We start from the raw sequence: 19,328 nt of genomic DNA on the forward strand, positions 1-19,328 counted from the left end.
TCCACCACATGTCCAAGCTAAGCTCCATTCAAGCATGGATATCCAAAAGGTCTAGAATTTAATCTAGGCATGGTGTAAATTTGATGCAAAGTCCATCATTCAAGCATAGAGAGCCAGAAGGTCAACCACTTCTTGAAGCTTTTGTAGCATGTCAGCTCCATTGAAGCATAAAGGTCCATAAGTGTTTCCAATTGTTCAAGGTGAGGTCCATTGAAGAATAAATAGCCATACAATCCAAAGATTTAGTTAGGCATGATAGAGAATTTCTATAAGGTACAACAGTTGTCCAAGATAAGCTTTATAGAAGCATATAGAGCCACAAGGTCCATCATACGGTCCAAAGACTAAGTTAGGATAAATATTGATATAAGGTAAACCAATTGTCCAAAATAAGCTTCATAGAAGTATATAGAGCTATGCATGGAAAATTGATGCAAGGTCCACCACTTGCTCATGTGTAAGCTTCATTCACGTATAGAGAGCTATAAAGTCCACCACTTATCCACGCTAAGATCCATTGAATCATGGAGGGCCATAAGATCCACCACTTGTCCAATCTATGCTTTATTGAATCATAGCAAGCCTTAAGGTCCACCACTTATACAAGATAATCTCCATTGAATCATAGAGAGACACAAGTTTCACCACTTGTCCAACCTAAGATCCATTGAAGCATAGAGATCCACAAGGTCCATTGTCTATTGCTATGTATGGAAAATTGATGCAAGGCTCACCACTTGTCTAAGATTAAGCTTCATTCAAGGATAGAGAGAATTACTTACCCCCATTGCATGAAACTTTACATAATGAAATCCCATACTCTTGGAAATTGCTCCAGATACATTCTAGCTATCCCAAACCAAAGCCTTGATTCAAGCCAAAAACATTCCCTCATCTCTATGCTTAAATTTAGACCAAGTTTATTATAATATGTGGTAGTTATGCCAACCCAAAAGAGGGCTTCAAGAAAAACACATTCGCTCATCTCAAGCCTTAAATTTAGACCAAATTCCGTGAGGCTTGCTAACCAAATCTCCATCACTTAACCCAACTTTGTTTCAAACCATTTCATTTATATACTTAACCTCAATACATTGGACACATTCTCTCTCACAAACAAAAGCCAAACCTCATCATATTTCCTAAAAGAATTCTTCCTTATTATAAGCAACTCATGTAGTTTGTGACAAAGTGGAAGCAGTTTTCTTGCACCCAAAAATCAAAGTGTGTTCAAAACCATTAATTTAGCGCAATACAAGGACATTATGGTAGAAGTCCTCAAGTCAAACCTACTTGATAAGATTTCATATTTGATGGTGTTTTGCCCCACATACAAAGCTAAGAGACTCCAACCAAACTACCTTGTAGTTTTCTTTTGCTAATAAACCCAACACTATGGGAGATCCTCTTATAGATTTGGAAATGGGATGTCCTTTTGGAGCCACTATAATAACAGCTTGAAAAAAGCCTATCCCATTTTCTAATAAAAATTTGAGCCTCTAATTAATGATTCTTAAGTAGGAGGCTTACCATCTTCTCACATAGAAAACTCAACTTCAAACTTTAAAGTTTGAAAAGGCTATTTAATGGATTGTACTCAAACCTTGAAAGCAACACTCTCTATCTGATCTCATTAGTAGTAAAGATATTTTAAGTCTATCCGATCATGGCTAAATTTAAACCCAAATACAGACCTCTATGTAAACCTTAAAAGATATTGCGTAATATGAACCCACCCTGATGATGATAACACACACTAACCCACCTCCCCATTTGTGTTTAATTTAGTTATATTATTATGATGAAGGTAAGCTACGTAGTTTAGCTTTTCCTTAGAAATAGTGTTGGCAATTGATTTGTTATTGTGATGCTCCAAAAAATTACGATGTTTAGAAGCTCAAGTACAAAGGTGAGAAAGAGCCATTACAACACATTGGGATACTATTTTGCACCAAAATGATGGAAAAATGCTCAAAACAAGTGAAACAATTCAAAAAGAACGAATTAAGAAGCTCGCAAATAAAACACTCTCTCTTTGAGATCCACCATGCTGAGTGTGTTTGAATGAAACTCTTCTAAGCCCTTTGTATTCCATATGCCTGGGTTTTCATACTTTTGAATGAAGTATGGAAAATGGTTGAAAGTGATGCGCTACAAATGAAGAAAATCTGGTAAGCACAGACACTAACATAATTTATTCTAATCACAATAATTTTTTTGAGAGTACCACGTAATGAGTGATTTGAGTGTTTGTCCATGCTGTCTTGAATGATTTTCTTAGAAGACGCAGGCTCTTCTTAAACTTGATGAGATCCTGTTTTGTGACCAATCATCTTTGTCACCCATCAAAAAGAGCACATCTATGGAATGCCAGACATCAACCTTTATCTTGCGAGTAGCTAGCTCATGTTCCGTCATGGCCATATGCACTTTTTTCCATTACAAATACTCAACTTTTCCATTAGGACTTGTTTGGGGTCTTTTTGGGCCCTTTAATCTATTCAAAGCCTAATGATAGTGATTAAGTAGTAGAGCAATAGGAGGAAGCCATGTGAGAGAAAGTGTTGGGTTTGTCAACCCCTAATTTCTAGGAATCAAACTTGGAGTGTAGGCTTTTCTTTTTTGTAAATGGACATAAAATCACAAAATATTCAAAAATAAAAGATTTAGCCTTATTTTTTATTCTAAATATTGCTGGCTAGAGTAAACGGGCCACCCTCAACAAGTGGGCTAGCCCCAAAACGCCCCCTCGTCATTAATTTGATATTCAATTCTAATTTTACCTCCCTTCATTCACTCCTTATATCTCTACATACCAGATTTGACCCCTCCTCTCTCTAGAATCAAAAATCTCAGTTTTCACTCTCTCTCCTAGTGAAAGAGTACCTTTCTGGCCTCCTTTCTCTCCAATCTACCTTCCCCTTCTCCCCCAAGCCTAGTTCTCAGTTTTGGCTCCTTTTTGGCTATGGAGATCTTGTAATACAATCCATTTTCCCATTCCTAGAGGTCTTCCTCTCATGCTTGCACCCATTCTCCACTCTCATCTTGGGGGCCCTACATCTTATAGAGGTTAGTTTCTTGAGCTACCGAAGCTTAGGGTTCAAGGACCTTAAGTTTGTAAAGATTTAGGGCTAGAGAGCTTCAAATTAAAAGGCTTTAGGCTTTAGGAGCCTTCAACTTCCAAAGATTTAGGGGTAAGGGAGATTCATCTTGGATAGCATGAGTCGTAGACCTCGTTCAAGGGTGACACATTTTTTTGTAGCAATGAGCAAGATGAGAATGGCCATTGGGTAACCACAACCTTTGTGGCAGACATGTGGGTGACAATGCGGCCACGCACAAATGGAGTCCACAAAGTTTCTCATCAATTCACTAAAGTCCCATCATTGGAAGGGCCGTTTATTGAAGATGAAGCAGGTGGCCGATGGAAGCAAGCAAGTGAAGATACAACATGTCTACCAATCTTCCCAACTACGGATCAACAACGCTGATTGCAAGCGCTTCTTGCAATTTTGTTTGTAGAAAACGCTATGCTTTTGCATGAAGTCTCTATTGAGGAAACTCTATGAGCATGGTGTTTGTCTTGTGTAGATATTTTTTCAATTTGTGGGATGGAAGCCTCTCGAGGCGCTCTTTGAAACTTTTGAGGCTCATCGCTTTGAGTTCAACTCGTTGCTATATTTCAGATGCATTGCATCAAAGCTTGCAGAACGGTCCATCTTATTCTTTGATGCAGAGTATGTAGTCCCAATAGCAAGGAACGGCTACGGGACCTTGAAAACACTTAGTCCACCAACACTGATGGATGATGATTGGCCAACTCCTGACACTAACTCTTTTGGATTAACCACGAGGCATATTTAAAATGAAATCTTCAATGCAATGAAGTGCACGTACGGGTCACATCGAGCAACACTAACATCGTTTATGCCTCTTTTTGTTTTTTTGTTCAAGGTAAAAAATGTTCATCACATGCCTACCCTGTGGATTGCTAAGGGTGGAACATCAATGAATGCCTTCCTTCCATCTGATTGGGACTCAAAGATTGTTTAGTACAATGGGGATACCATAAAGTGCATGGTTGTAATAGAAAAAATGATCATTCGATACCACATTGTGAAGCAAAAAATCTCCATTATACTCCCTACAGATGATGGAAGCAGACTTTAGGTGAATGGGAAGCACTCAATTCAAACATCATTGATACGGATCAAGTTAAAGTGCATGTGTGCAAGTAGGAGTAAGTGTGGGACGTGGCCGTCAATGCTGACTGGAATATGGAAAATCTAAAGGAGTACTTGGTGCTTAGGTTTGAGCTCAAGATGGACTACATGTTTGTAATCAGTGGCAACCCTCTGCATAAGAGAAAGGAGAGGGTATTTCTTTGTAAGAGCATCCCCTTACCTAGACGTATCGATATAAAGCAAGAAACTACCATTGCAATGTAATACTCTCATATTAACACGATACATTTTTGTCTAATTTTGTGATCCGAGAATGTCTAATTTTCAATATTAGAAGCGTTAAGTGACTTTAGAGTCGTGGTGGGTGGTGAAGTTATGGTGTTTTAGACTATGATGTTTAGATCTCAATACTCTGCATTATAGCCCGAGCTTTCTACGAAAGAAAATGTTTAAATTTTAATCATCGCTGATTTTTTTAGTTTTAAAAAAGTGTCCTATTTTTAATTTTCTCGTTTATAAGTGACTTGCAAGGCCCATTTTAAATTCACTTTCTTGTTTTTGAGCTTCTCTCATCTTCCACTACTTCCTTTATCTATCCATCCCCAAGCATGTGCCATTGTCCCTTGCCCTCTACCAATAAGAATGGTTGCTGCTAATAGGGCCCTTGTTTCCCAACTCCTTGTGCATGACCTAGGACACATGATGGAGAAGCTTAGCATAGTGTTACAGGTATCCATCGACATGGAGGATACCATAAAACTGCATGTTGATGCATTTGGAGTGCTTACATCCTACATGGAGACACATATAGAAAAGTACTCTATCAATGTTTAAGATGAAGAAGGTTTGTTGATGCCAGCTGATCTCCTCAAGAACACCTTCAAAGAAGACAGTAGTTTCTGCTTTAGTGTAATGTACCCAACATTTTTCAATAAGAGTATTTCATTTACCTTGCAAAAGTGGGTTCAAATTTTGTTAAATCATAAAGCATCCAACGAAACGATCAGATCGGAAATCAGACTCTTGGACTATTAATTATGGTCTTTATTCACTTGGAAACAATAGGTCAATATAATATGAAAAAAATAATCCTCAAGTCTATTTCTAAAGATCATAGTTGACCCTTAAGAAAGAAGGACCAATTTTAGGAAAGAGAGAGTAACTTTGAGAAAGGATGAGTAATTTAAGAAGAGAAGGAGTACTTTCAGGAAAAAAAGAGTATTTTAAGAAAAGAGAGAGGAGGAGTCAAGTTTAGAGTTCTTCTCTTGGAAGCCAAGCTTCTTCTAAAATTAGAGAATCGAAATTGCATATCAAAATGTTTCATGACCCACGAAAAAATAAAAAGATTATATATAAATATATATATATATATTTAAGAGCCGTGAACGTGCATGAACTTATATTTCCACTTTTCACTATTCTTAGCTTATGATTTTGGCTCTTGAGAGCCTATATAAAGGACCCTCTTCCCTCACTTTCAATACATACATAAGAAAGTTCCAGAAGCGGAAGCTCTCTTACCAAAACATCGGAGTTACGTCTCTTTCTCAACCTCTCACCCTCAACCTATCTCCATGTCCATCTCCCTCTCTACCATTGTCGTGTTGTCATTCAGATTCTTGAGTTCTCTCTCTCTCTCTCTCTCTCTCTCTCTCTCTCTCTCTCTCTTTCTTTTTTCTCTCCCTCGATACGATGGCCCCGAAGCGAGTGACTTGAAGCTCCAAGGATGCTCTTATAGTTCCATCTCTAAGGAAGGTGAAAAAGAAGGTATCATCTAATCCAATCATAACTCAAGCAGAAGTATTGACTCCACAAGAATTTCAACCCGTCTAACCTCCAAGAGGGGAGATAATCAAACATTTTGCTAATCCGGTAAGACAAATTTATAACTTTGCATTGCTATTCATGTTGGCTTGGGAAGTCAAGCATAGGGAATCTCTTAAACCGTCCAAGAAAGGTGATTCTATCACAAGAAATAAGCATATGTTTTCAAAATTTAGTGAAAGGACTGTTTAACAAATTGTCAGCATTGTTACATCGATATTTCTTGATAAACTGTTATCGTTTGATAAGCTCTTATTGGTTGATATAAAGAGTTGGTTGATCATGTTTGAAAAATCACTTAAAAATAAGAATTGTTGAAAGAATATCTTTTGTGCCTCGTGGTTAGCGGGATGACTTGCGATTAGCGGGATGGGAAGGTTGCACAATTCGCGGCTAGCAAATAAATCCTTTGAAAAGGTTGTTGGTTAGACAGAGAAAGTGTGCGGGTAGCGGCAAACTCATAAGAAATTGGAAAAGTTCTTTTTGTTGAAATATAGGACTGTCTTCATTAAGCCTTGTTTAAATTGATTTGGTATTGTTTGAAGGGATGTATAAAAGAACTTGTGTCTGTAATTAGTTAAGGAGCAATGTTTGTATGTGTAAAACAGTGTGGTAGTAATTAGAAAACACGTTAAAAAGTGTGAGTGTGGGGTGGAAAGTGGGGGCTGGCTCAGGCTTCCAGTCAAGAATGGGTGGTCTTGATTAGTCGAGAAACTATTCACTCCCTTGTATTAAGAGAAGAGAAATTAGAGACTCATTGTGCCAAGAGTCGAGCTGTTCTAAATATATGTGCCCATGAAAGCTATGGACCCGATTAGTCGGGTACTTTTCACAAGATTACTAGCTAGTTTAGACTATGTCTCATATCATATTCAAGGTTTATGAATGGAGGCCGTGCCTCTTAAACTTGGGAAAAAAGACATTGTTTATGGATTCTAAATATGTCAATGGAATTTCATCTTTATGTTATAGAATATAGCTTCCATTTGAATCCTTGATTTATCAATCTGGCCTATGGCGTATGACCCTTATAACTACAATCACTATGGATAGAGGACTTCCTCTGCTCTATTGCTCATATCTTTACTTCCTGGGAATGGAGTAGGCTGTCGTCAATGGAACTTGAGAATAAAGGAAGGCCATCTATCAAGTTGCCCCAATATTCCGGGGGTGGAGACCTCACATTCAGATTGGACAGAGTGATCAAAGGGCTTACCAAGGAACACTACTGAGAGTAAGAGGAGAACAACCTCATAGACATGGGCATGGGGAACATCGACACGTGATTTATGAGGTGAGACATGGAGATCTCTATGATGGTGATGGAGGCAATTGAAAACAACAAGGGAGAAGGTAAAGCAAGTGATTGTAGCAAGCCATCTCCAAGGATGCTTGTAAAGGAGGCAGAGCCCAAAGAGGAGAAGATGTCTAGCCAAGAAGAAGCTATATTGGCTCTCCTATCTCTTCAAGGAGAGCCTCCTTTGGAAGAAGTTGACCAAGACCTAGAAGGGGAGAGGTCTAGATAGTAGTAGTAATTAGAAAACAAGTTAAAAAGTGTGAGTGCGGGGTGGAAAGTCGGGGCTGGCTCAGGTTTGCAGTCAAGGATGGGTGGTCTTGATTAGTCGAGAAACTCTCCACTCCCTCGTAGTAAGAGACCATTGTGTCAAGAGTCGAGATTTTATAAATATATGTACCACTGAAAGCTATTGAGCCGATTAGTGGGTACTTTTCACAAGATCTCTAGTTAGTTTAGACTATGTCTCATATCATATTCAGGGTTTATGAATGGCGGTTGTGCCTCTTAAACGTGGGGAAAAAGGTGTTGTTTATGGATTCTAAATATGTCAATGGAATTTCATCTTTATGTTATAGAAAATAGCTTCCATTTGAATCCTTTATTTGTCGACCTCGCCTGAGGCGTATGACCTTGATAACCATGATCACTATGGATAGAGGACTTGCTCTCTTTTGCTGCTTGTATCTCTACTTCATGGGAACATAGTAGGGTTCATCAATAGAACTTGAGAATAAAGGAAGGCCATCTATCAAGTCACCCCAATCTTCTAGGGGTGGGGACCTCACAATTGGTATGAGAGCATAGGTTAAAGAGATTTAGTGGCTACTTCAAGCTTCCTCATGTGTATATTGGAACCGATTCAAAATATTTTTCAAATTGGTCAAATTTATCAAACTCGTAGAGATATTACATTATGCTAATTAACGTGTACCATAGTTATGGTTGAAACCTCTATTAGTCTTCTCATGGAGAGATCTTTTGTAGAACCCTATATGAAATTTTGATGAATTTATGAATAGAGATTTTGTTTTTCTACAAAGAAATTTATTGATTCGTTAATTCATGAAAGTGAGTTTTTTTGGTGGATTCAGTGAGCCATGACTGGCTAAGTCATGTGATTGAGATAAGTCATGACTGGTTAATTCATGTGACTGAGTTTTGATGGAATGGATAAGTCATGACTAGTTAAGTCATGTGACTGAGTTTTGATGGACTAGATAAGTCAAGATTGGTTATCATGTGATTGAGTTTTAATGAATCAAATAAGTAATGATTGGTTATGTCATATGATTGAGCTATTAGTATTAGTGGATTGGATAAATCTAAGTTTGAAAACACTTAGGGAAATCTTCAAATCACTTCTACGTTGGAAAACCCTCAAAATGATGCCATTTACATGGAAATTCAAGAAAAAAAATTATTGCTCAAACAAATGCAACCACCTTCAATAAAGGAGAGGGTGATGATATTGAGAAAGATGCGTAAGTATGTATTCAAGCTATGAATGATTATTTCTCTACTGCAAGGACCACACTTGCAAATCAAGCAATGCTAGGGATCTTTCACCTCTCAGGGAGAAGCAAAATTATGGTGGAAACAACATTGGTGTGACATGGGAGTATTAGAGAACTCTCAGAGTTGGTGGGAAATCAAACAAGCAGTGAAGGAAAGATACTTACCTCCTGTCCATGAAGCAATAAAGATGAATGCGTTCTTTAGCTTGAAACAATACAACTTATCCTTGGAAGATTACTACTCAATGTTTGTAAGACTTATACATTATACTTTGCCAATGACCATAGAGCAACAGGTAGCTCTCTTTTGTCAAGGTTTAAAAGAAACAATTAGCTCGCGATTGGAAGCCCTCAAACCTACCACTGTACAAGATGCTTTACTATGAGCTAAACCTTTAACAAAGGAGCAAGGGATTACAAGAAGAATTGAATGAGTCAAAGCTTCATCAAGATACCGCCATAAAGAGCTTATGCCGCTAAAGCACAACATCCTCTCTGTGTGAATGTTCGATGTTTCGAATGTTGAGAGTTGGGACATTATCGAAACTCTCCTCCACGATTGACTAATGGAGCAGCAGTAGCAAGTGAAGCAGACTAAGACACCGCCCTTTTGGACATAATGATCATTGGCTAGTATTAAGAGTTGGGGTACCCTCACTTTTCCTCGAGATGAGGACATCTTGCATCCCTAAGTTGGGGAGATTGTAATGTACCTAAATTTTTTCTATAAGAGTATCTTATTTACCTCGCATAGATGTTTAAGGTTTGAATTTTGTTAAATCATAAAGTACTCCAATGGAACGATCAGATCAAAAGTTGAACTCTTGAACTATTAATTATGGTCTTTATTCACTGGGAGACAATAGGTTGATATAAAAAATTTAATCCTCAAGTCTATTCTATAGAAGAGAGTTGACCCTTAAGAAACAAGGAGCAATTTTAGGAAAGAGAGAGTAATTTTAGGAAAGGATAAGTAACTTAAGAAGAGAAGGATTACTTTTAGAAAAGAAAGAGTATTTTTAGAAAAAAGAAAGGAGGAGTCAAGTTTAGAGTTTTTCTCTTGGAAGCGAAGCTTCTTCCAATATTAGAGAATCAAAAATGCGTATCGGAATGCTTCATGACCCACAAAAAAAATAAATAAAATAAAATAAATAAATAAATATATTTAAGAGCCACAAACGTGTGCGCACTTATTTTTTTACTTTTCACTATTCTTAGCTTATGCTTTTGGCTCTTGAGAGCTTATATAAAGGACCCTCTTCCCTCACTTTCAACACACACATAGAATTTCCAGAAGCGGAATCTCTCTTGCCAAAATGCCGGAGTTATGTCTCTCCCTCATCCTCTCACCCTCAACCTATCTCCATCTCCATCTCCATCTCCCTCTTTACCATCCTCGCGTTATCCTTTGGATTCTTGAGTTCTCTCTCTCTCTCTTTCCTTTTTCTCTCCCTCGATACGATGGCCCCAAAGCGAGTGACTCAAAGCTCCAAGGATGCTCCTTTCGTTCCACCTCCAATGAAGGTACAAAAGAAGGTATCATCTACTCCAATCATAACTCAAGCGGAAGTAATCACTCCACAAGAAGTGCAAGCTGTCCACCCAACCTCCAACACGGGAGGTAATCAAACATGTCTCTAATTTGGCAAGACAAATTTCTAATCCTGCATTTCTATTCATGTTGGTGTGGGAAGTCAAGCATAGGGAATCTCTTAAACCGTCCAAGAAACATGATTCTATCTCACAAGAAACAAGCATATGTTTTCATAGATTAGTGAAAGATATGTTTAATAAATTGTCACTATTGTTAAATTGATATTTCTTGTTTGATAAATTCTTCACTTTTACGAATGGAAACCGTGCCTTTTAAACTTGGGGAAAAAGGCATTGTTTCTGGATTCTACATATGTCAATGGGATTTCAAGGGTGATCAAAGGGCTCACCAAGGAACACTACTGAGATGAAGACGAGGACAACCTCATAGACATTGGCATGGGGAACATCAACACGTGATTTATGAGGTGGGACATGGCGGTCTCTATGATGGTGATGGAGGCAATTGAAAACAACAAGGGAAAAGGTAAAGCAAGTGACCGTAACAAGCCATCTTCGAGGATGCTTGTTAAGGAGGCAGAGCCCAAAGAGGAGAAGATGTCTAGCCAAGAAGAGGCTTCATTGGCCCTCCTATTTCTTCAAGGAGATCCTCCTTTGGAATAAGTTGACGAAGACCTAGAAGGGGAGGATGTCGAAGATGAGATCCTAGAGATGCTCTTGTGTACCCTACATCCAATTATAGTGGACGGTCAAGAATTTCTCTTCCTTGTGACGACATTCCTCACTCCCTTGAAAGGCATCATGAAAACTCCCTTGTTGTTCTTGCAATATATGCTAGGTTTTATGATACAAAGATCCCCAATCAGAAGACTAAGTTCCAAGTGGACTACTTCTCTGCTCCCCTCATCAACACGCTAGCCTTGCCAGAGGGACATAGCCCATATCTATGTACCTTAAAACTATATCATGTAACATATCTATGGAAAGAGCTCCACAATGCAGTTCAAATTTAGTATCGTCCGATAAATTTGAATTTCAAATGCTCAAGTTATGGCCATTCATAGAAACATTACATGAATGGGTGGGACCATGGTCACATGCCCATTGTCATTTCTGTAGAGAGTATATCCCAAAAGCTTCTTTGACCCTAAAGGTCCCTTTTGGGGTTCATATTCTCCCTAATGCATACCTTCACTTTTCCCCACATTAGGTACCAGATTTGTTTGCATCTTGCTATCTTCAACAATATGTACAAGTTAAAATCGTCTATCCAATCCTCCAGGCTATTAAAATTTGGCCAGTAACTTTGTACTACCATCACTTCTTTGTAGAAGAAATCACCTTTCTTGATCAAACCAATGAGCAATCAGATGCTCCTCCATGGGGGCATTAGAGGATGTAAGGGGGAAACGCAAAGACACTCACAAATTTCCTCTCTATAGTCGAGGATATTCACAACACCTAATCCTCTCAGCAGCAATACTTCTAGAAAAACACAATTTTCACAATGCACACCTTATGCTACACTAAGATAAACATATACACACCTTTAAAAATCAGTGCTTGTGAAAATCCTCACAATACTTCAATCAAACACGCCACTATCGTACAACACACTTTCTCCCTCTCTACACAAAAAAATGGCCCCAACTCACACACACACCAACACCAACACCAAAGCACAAAAACAATGAAGACGATAATGGTGGGTGTGGAAAATTGACAATAGGGAGCAATTGGCAATTGCATTTTTAGCAAAAGGATGTGTGTAATGCTTGTTCTCTTCTCCCTTCAAACTTACACAGTAGCTATCCCAAAACAACAAAAAGATGGACCCCTTATAAGGATGAATCTTTTGTTTTTTAGCGCACTTCTTCTCCTCTGAACACACATCCAATTTTGTGCATTCTCGCACATGAACTACTACTTTTAGAGCCTTGCTTTACTTATTGTTGCACATGAGTAAAACATCCTATTTATGAAGATCGGCTTACGATGACTTGGGGCCCAAGTAAGTGCTTGATTACCTCCAATACAAAGGGGAGGGTCATGTTGTTTGGAGGTTATAACAACATACAAGTGCCCACCTAGCCAAGGCGCCCGTTGGGTCAGCCGGTCAAAGGTTTGATGTGGTCACATTATTTTTCCGATGTTTAATACATCAAACCCTATAAAAGCCTAATGAAAATCTTCTATGTCAAGTCTGAGTCAAAGATGTAATTTTTCCAATGATGTATGTAAAGGTCCATGAGAAGTTGGCCGTCGGCCACTTTAGAAAGCCCTAGGTATATAATACACTAAGGTTAGTGGGAAAGGAGATTTTTTTTTTGAAGATAAGTGACTATTGTTGTACGCACAGGGAGCGACCTCTTGGCTCCAACTTGTAATCATCGCTATTGTGGCTACGATAATCCAAATTCAGTTTTGTTTATTGCACTGTGTTCTTCTTACTCTGCTCTTTCATTCAAGTGTAAGCACTCAAGATTCGGTTTAGGTATCAAACACAACCGTTGTGGCCTTAAATCAATGTTTTGAGTGTTTATATGCGTATTTTATGTTGTTTTGACCCTAGGAGAGGCTTTAGGGACCCAAAAACGACCCTTTTGAATCATCCGTTTACTGTTTTTACGTACTTTGGGACGAACGATCGCAATCCGTGTACCCATCCATAATGCTGTGACAGTGATAGGATATGCTCTTGATAGTCCCGTGTAGCTTCCCTTCAAGTTTCGTGCGAATTCGATATGATTTTCATGGTAAACATGCGTGATGATGGTAGAGCTGTGTAGAAGGACATATGCAGATTACTTGGCTTTAGTGCGTTTGATTTGCTTGTAGAGTTAGTAGTTGCATCTCTTCGAGTTCACTTCATTAGGATAAGTAAATCACATTCCAGTCATATTTGGAGAAAAAGATAGAGTCAAAAACACGAGAAAACCATAACTTTGGCAAAAGGACCATAAGACTCTGAAATTAGAAAATCTAACCAAACAGAGCTGAAATTGATTCAAATCACAAAGTGGTAGCACCAAACACTGGGAAATACTTGTCAGAGAGAGCCTGTAAAATTTTATCAGATTTGGCTCTGGTACTACGATCGCGATAGGTGTACCTAAGTGTCAGAATTGTACAAGATTTGACATGTGCCTTCCTGATAAGATTCTAAACAAGTTTGTCTAAAGCAACCACACCCAAAAACATCAAAAATCAAGGAAATCAGGCCACTTGGGTAAAACTAGCGTGACAGACCCAGAAACTATAAATTCTTGACTTTTTTGAGTCCAAATACAAAAGTGTCTGGCAGGTAGTCTTAAAATAGCCTAGTGAACAAGCTGGTGAAGTTTCATCCAATTTGGGCTCCAAACTACGATCGCGAGCGGTGTACCTCTACATAGTGAGGGTATTTGACTTCATAAGTTTGTAGATCTACTTAAGTACATCCCAAATCTCAAGTTTGAGTGAAAAATACCCTCTGGAAGCCAAGATACAAGCACAAAATCTCTTTGTGTCCTGATCTCGAAACTGTTTTGAGTGCTATTTCAAGTGCAGTTTACCAAAACTGCTCTAACTTTTGACACACAACTCCAAACTGAGTCTCCTATAGCTAGGAAGAAAGCTTGTGAGATAAGGAAGATACAAACTTTCTATTTTAGAGTGAAATTTGCTAGATTCCCATTTACAAACTTTGAGGGTACCCAAAACCAGTATCCAAAGGTCAGTGGGGCACCAAAGCCTAACTTTTTAGAGACTTGACCAGGGGCAAAAATGGATTGTGTGCACTAAGCCAATGTGTTCTTATCAAGGACCATCTTGAGAGTATTGATTGAGGCTTAAACATGACAACTCATCCATCATTAGGGTTTCCCACTCAACTCAGAGCTATGCCACCTACACAAACAACCGGAAATACTACAACACCTATATATAACAAGAGGGTTGAGACAAGACCATGAGGCTTATCAATCATATCAAGACAAACCTTAAGGCATGGCTCATGGATATTTGTCAAGTGATCATGTAGCTCACTGGAAGCCAAACCAATCAACTAAAATGCGGGAGTTTGGAAGAGCAAAAGTGGAAATTGCTAGAGACTTAGAGGAGAAGCATCCTCTAATCAACAAACCCAACGTGAGGTTCATCAAAACCGATGAAGCCAAGAGAGTTCTAACGGATTACACTTATGATGGCCTTTATAGGTGACCTATTAGGGATCAAAAAAAATTCTATAGATGTTTAAATTCCATCACTGAAGAGTTGACAAACTACAAAAACCTCTATGCCTTCACATACACAGATGACCAGGGAGTGCAAGTTCTAATGGTAGATAAGTAAGGAGGAGATTACAAACTTATCAGCCCAATTGATCTAGAAAGATATACATACATGGGTACTCGAATCTCTGATTATTACTTTCAACCGAGTGTAAGTGTACTAGGGTTTTTTGAGATTGATTTGCAAGAAGCTAACATTGAAACTATGGAATCAAATGGACCTCGAACATCCAAAATAGCTATTCACGAGAGTGTAGCTCCTACCTCATTGAGTGGAACCAAGAGACCACCGATTAGACTTACAAATCCATCAACATTTCCAAAACATGTCTCAAAGGGGATTCCACCAGGATTTTCTCCAAGACGAGAAGAAGGAACGAGGGATGTCTTTGTGAGAAACCCCAACACGCTAAGATACATGATTGAACCAGAACCAATGAGACCAAATCAATTGGCCAAATGTGTCAAGAAGAAGTATATTAAGGGATCCATACGTACATGCATCCTTGTTCAAACAAGTGTTAGGAGCCGAACAAGTATTTTATTTTCATACACAATATGAGAGATTTGGCTTAACCTTGGAAGGGATAGCATTGAATTGGTTCCAACCGTTGGACAAAAATGCCTTCTCAAACGTTGAACAACTGTTGCAAGAATTTGTTGTGGAGTTCTCTAAAAGGGGAATCAATCATAACACAGTGTCCCAAATCTATCCATTCAAGCAAAAAGAAGATGAGAGAGTGAAGGAAGCATCGCTACGCTTCAAACAATATATAGAGAGATGTCCGGAACGCGAATTACCATAGGATGAAAGATTATCAATTCTCTTCATAGAGTGTTTGAAAAATGAAACTCTTAAGAAATATTTGCACTTAAAAGGATGTACTTCCTTTGAACAAGGCACGAGAGAAGCGTTATACCTAGTTGACAATTGTAAAGCCTATGGCGAGGAAATTGGTGATACAAAGATCACTATGGATAATGCTCCTTTAGTATCTAGCGAAACCAACACAAGGCAAGTGGTTATGTCTCAATTAATGACCAACCTAGATGAGTTAGCAGCGCAAGTAGCACAACGAATAAAGTGGTATGCCATTGAGCAAAAATGGACCAATCATGAGATGAGTGAGTGCTACTATAATCAAACCTACACGAGGGGGATACTATTTGGACATCAAATAGAAAAACAAATTTCATTACCAAATCATCCATTATTTCAAAATAGGGTTGTATCAAGGGCTATACAAAGAGCTGAGGTATCACAACCTAGGCTAGGGCAAGAACCTATGAGAAAACTCTATTCATTGAATGAGGACACTCTCATGTTCATAGCCAATCAAGAGCGTAGACTAGAGACCATTTTGGCTAAGCAAGAACAACCATCAATTGTGTGACCAATGACTCAACAAGATGGACCATGCTACAATTATGGAGGTAGAATTGTTCTTGTGTAGAGATAATTGGATATTGTTTGGAGTGTGCCATTACACATGTTGTTCCTAATTGTCCAAACACCCAAAAAAATAGGGGAAAACAACAATGAATGTTATGGGAGTGTTACCTTCTCCAAGTGGATCAGAGGTAGAACCCAAAATTCCTGTGAAGGTAGTGACTAGTGCCCAAGCAAAAGAAAATGCTGAGGACCAAGCTAATGAGGAGAAAGATCAACAACCCAAACAAGGGGAAACAACTAGTGTGTCAGTGAGGACTGGGAGAAAATCATGGAAAGCCAAAAGAGATAGAATTAAAGAAAAAACAATTACAAATCAAACTGCACTACAAACAGATTTACAAGAGACAAAGGAGCAGTTAAAACAAGAACGGGAAAACAAAACGGTGGTGAGCGATAAGAAACCAAGGAAGGTGTCTTCCGGAGGATCTGTGTTGGTAGAAAAAGTCCTAGAGCCATTAGATGCTACAATGGAAGCATATGAGGCTAGATTGAAACCCAGCCAAACCCTAGAGCAACGAGGGATGAAATATTCTCATGCTGAGGTAGAGACTGAGAGGTTGAACATGTGTAAGGAATTGGTAAAAACTGCACAAGCAATGATGGAGGCTGAAGCACCAATTCCACCTCCAGAAACAAAACCAAAAAGTGTTGGATTTGAAATGCCTAAGGCAAAGGTTGTTGAAACATTAACTCAAAGAAACATTGAGCTAGAATCACAAAAGGATGTGCAAGCAAAGACTGCAACACAAGAAACCAACAACATAGAAATTCAACTAGATGATCAAGTAGTGGCCAACACCACTAATGATGCAAGGTCAAGATCACAATTTATGGCAGCTATCCTAGAGATAGATGAGCCATGGCCAAATGAATTGTGGGAAGCAATTAGAAGTGCAAAAGATGGAAGTGCAACTTTCCAATCTGCACCCATAACTGAGTTCAATACAGGGCATGAAGTCTATCAGGGAGACGTTCAATCTCTAAATGGAGATGCAAGGACAAAAGTTTCAATTGAAAGCAAACCAGAGTCCTTGAAGACCTTACCCTCATACATAGGAGAACATGAGGCAGACTCAGAGACTAGAGTGGTGACATCTCAAAGGAAAGCCATATCCAAGATGATGGATACAAAGAGTATGCAAGAGTTGATGTCAGCTCCAATACAGTAAACCATTACTCTAACTGAACTGCTTAAGATTAGACCACATGTATGGGATGAATTAGGCAACAATTTGGGGAAGATGGGATTAAAGATACCTCTTCAAGATCTACCCTCAAATGAACAATCAAACAAAACTCAACAAGAAAGTGCAAACGCTAAACTTGTGCCAATAAACAAGGTGGGGGAATATTGCTAAGGAGAAGAAGGAAACACCACCTTAGTGTGGAATACAAAGGATTTAAAACATTGGCTATACTTGATAGTGGGGCGGGATTAGCCATAGCCACAAAAGACATTTGGGAAAAATGGGGTAGACCAGCGTTTAGGAAAACTAGAATGAAGCTGCAACTTGCAGATGGATACACCGAAAAACCTCTGGGTATCCTAGAGCAAATTATTGTGACTTCTTGTGGAATTGAATATGAACATACATTTGCAATAGTAGATTTTGGAAAAGGGAACAATTTTGATATCATTTTAGGAAGACCTTTCATGCGTCAACTTAAGATGGTTCAAGATTGGGACTATGACTATATCTATTTGAGACATAAAAAGATCACCACAAAAATAAGCATAAAAGACCATAGCTATAGAGATGTGAATAGAACTCCTTTAGAAGAAATTGACTCTACTATAGTCAATGGGAAAGAGATACATGCATGGCTACAAACCAAACAAGAACTTTGGAATGTGTGGTGCTTCGAAGTGTGGAAGGTTAGTGAAGGAGGATCACATCCTAGAAAGATCAATGGACGATGAAGCTTACATACCGGAACCCTTTCCAGAGCAATTATTTGAGCCATTTGGATGGACTCAAATATTGGCAACCTTGGATGTGTGTGTAAACGAGCTAACTCCAACCAAGTTTTGTGATGAAGAAGGCTACGACCTAGTTTCATGTTTTATGTTGAAAGTGCTGAAAAATGATAATGAGATTTGTGAGAATGAAAATAGAGGGAAAAATAGCTATGTCATGGACGATTCTACACAAACACACACTAGGAGAGAAATACAACCATGTGGAGATGTCATCATTGACATACTTGAAGAGTCAACAACATCTACTCCAAAGAAACTAACTTCAAATGATGCAGGGTTGAAAGTGCAAGAAGAATCAGATGTGCAAAGCTCCACATCAACAGATGTTCTACAAAATCAAGATCAAAGGAAGAATGAGGAAGAAGCCAAAGATGAAAAATATCCCACATTGATCAAATTCGATTTATGCGGACAAACAGGGCTCAAGGTTACATGTTCGGCCGCAATTGATCCTTATGCTACTAAGAATATAATTTCATATGGCACTTGGATAATGATGGGAAAGCCAACAATTAAAGAAGTGGAGGAAAGAGTATACACCAGTGCCAAAACACCAATCCCAAGTTTTGGCATAGCGGAGGCAATACTCAAGTTGATTCATGGGGAGTTCAAAGACAACTTCAACATAGTTGACTCACATCACATCAAATAAAGTTTAGTCCTAACAAAGAGTTGGAAGAATATCTTCTTCGGAAAACAACAAAAAGCATCAACAACAACAACAAAGACGGTCCAAGAGACATCAACAAAAAAGACACAACCATCTGCAGTAGAAAAAGCTAAGGCCAAACTAAACAATGTAGAAGATCATCCTCGCAAGTCCGTTTCACCTTCGGCAAGCCCACATCAAAGCTCAAGCAAAGCCTCTACTTCAAGAACGAAAGCTTCAACAATGCAATGGATCCCTAAAAAAAATGTTTTGCAACCTAAATCTCCATCGCAGCAAAGTATCCAAAAGAAGCAAAGAAATGTCAAGCAGGTGTTGGTATCCAAGGAATACATTAAAGTCAAAGATCCAATTTGGATACACTCTCAAGAACAATCTCAACAACAAAAGGCGATAGGGTGGGTGGCCTCAAATGATGTTTGGGCCAAAAAGCCCAAGGTAACGGCATGGAACTTCTCACCCTTGACAAAGAAACCCCACAAAGAGCAAGCCGAGCATTCAACACAAGAAAACCAACTCAACTAGGAGAAAGAAGAAGCAAAAGAAAAGAGATTCAAAGAAGCAAACAATACAACAAATATGA

Source organism: Adiantum capillus-veneris, chromosome 15 (assembly GCF_014529385.1).
Source record: "Adiantum capillus-veneris isolate H3 chromosome 15, ASM1452938v2, whole genome shotgun sequence".
In the NCBI taxonomy this organism is placed as follows: Eukaryota; Viridiplantae; Streptophyta; class Polypodiopsida; order Polypodiales; family Pteridaceae; genus Adiantum; species Adiantum capillus-veneris.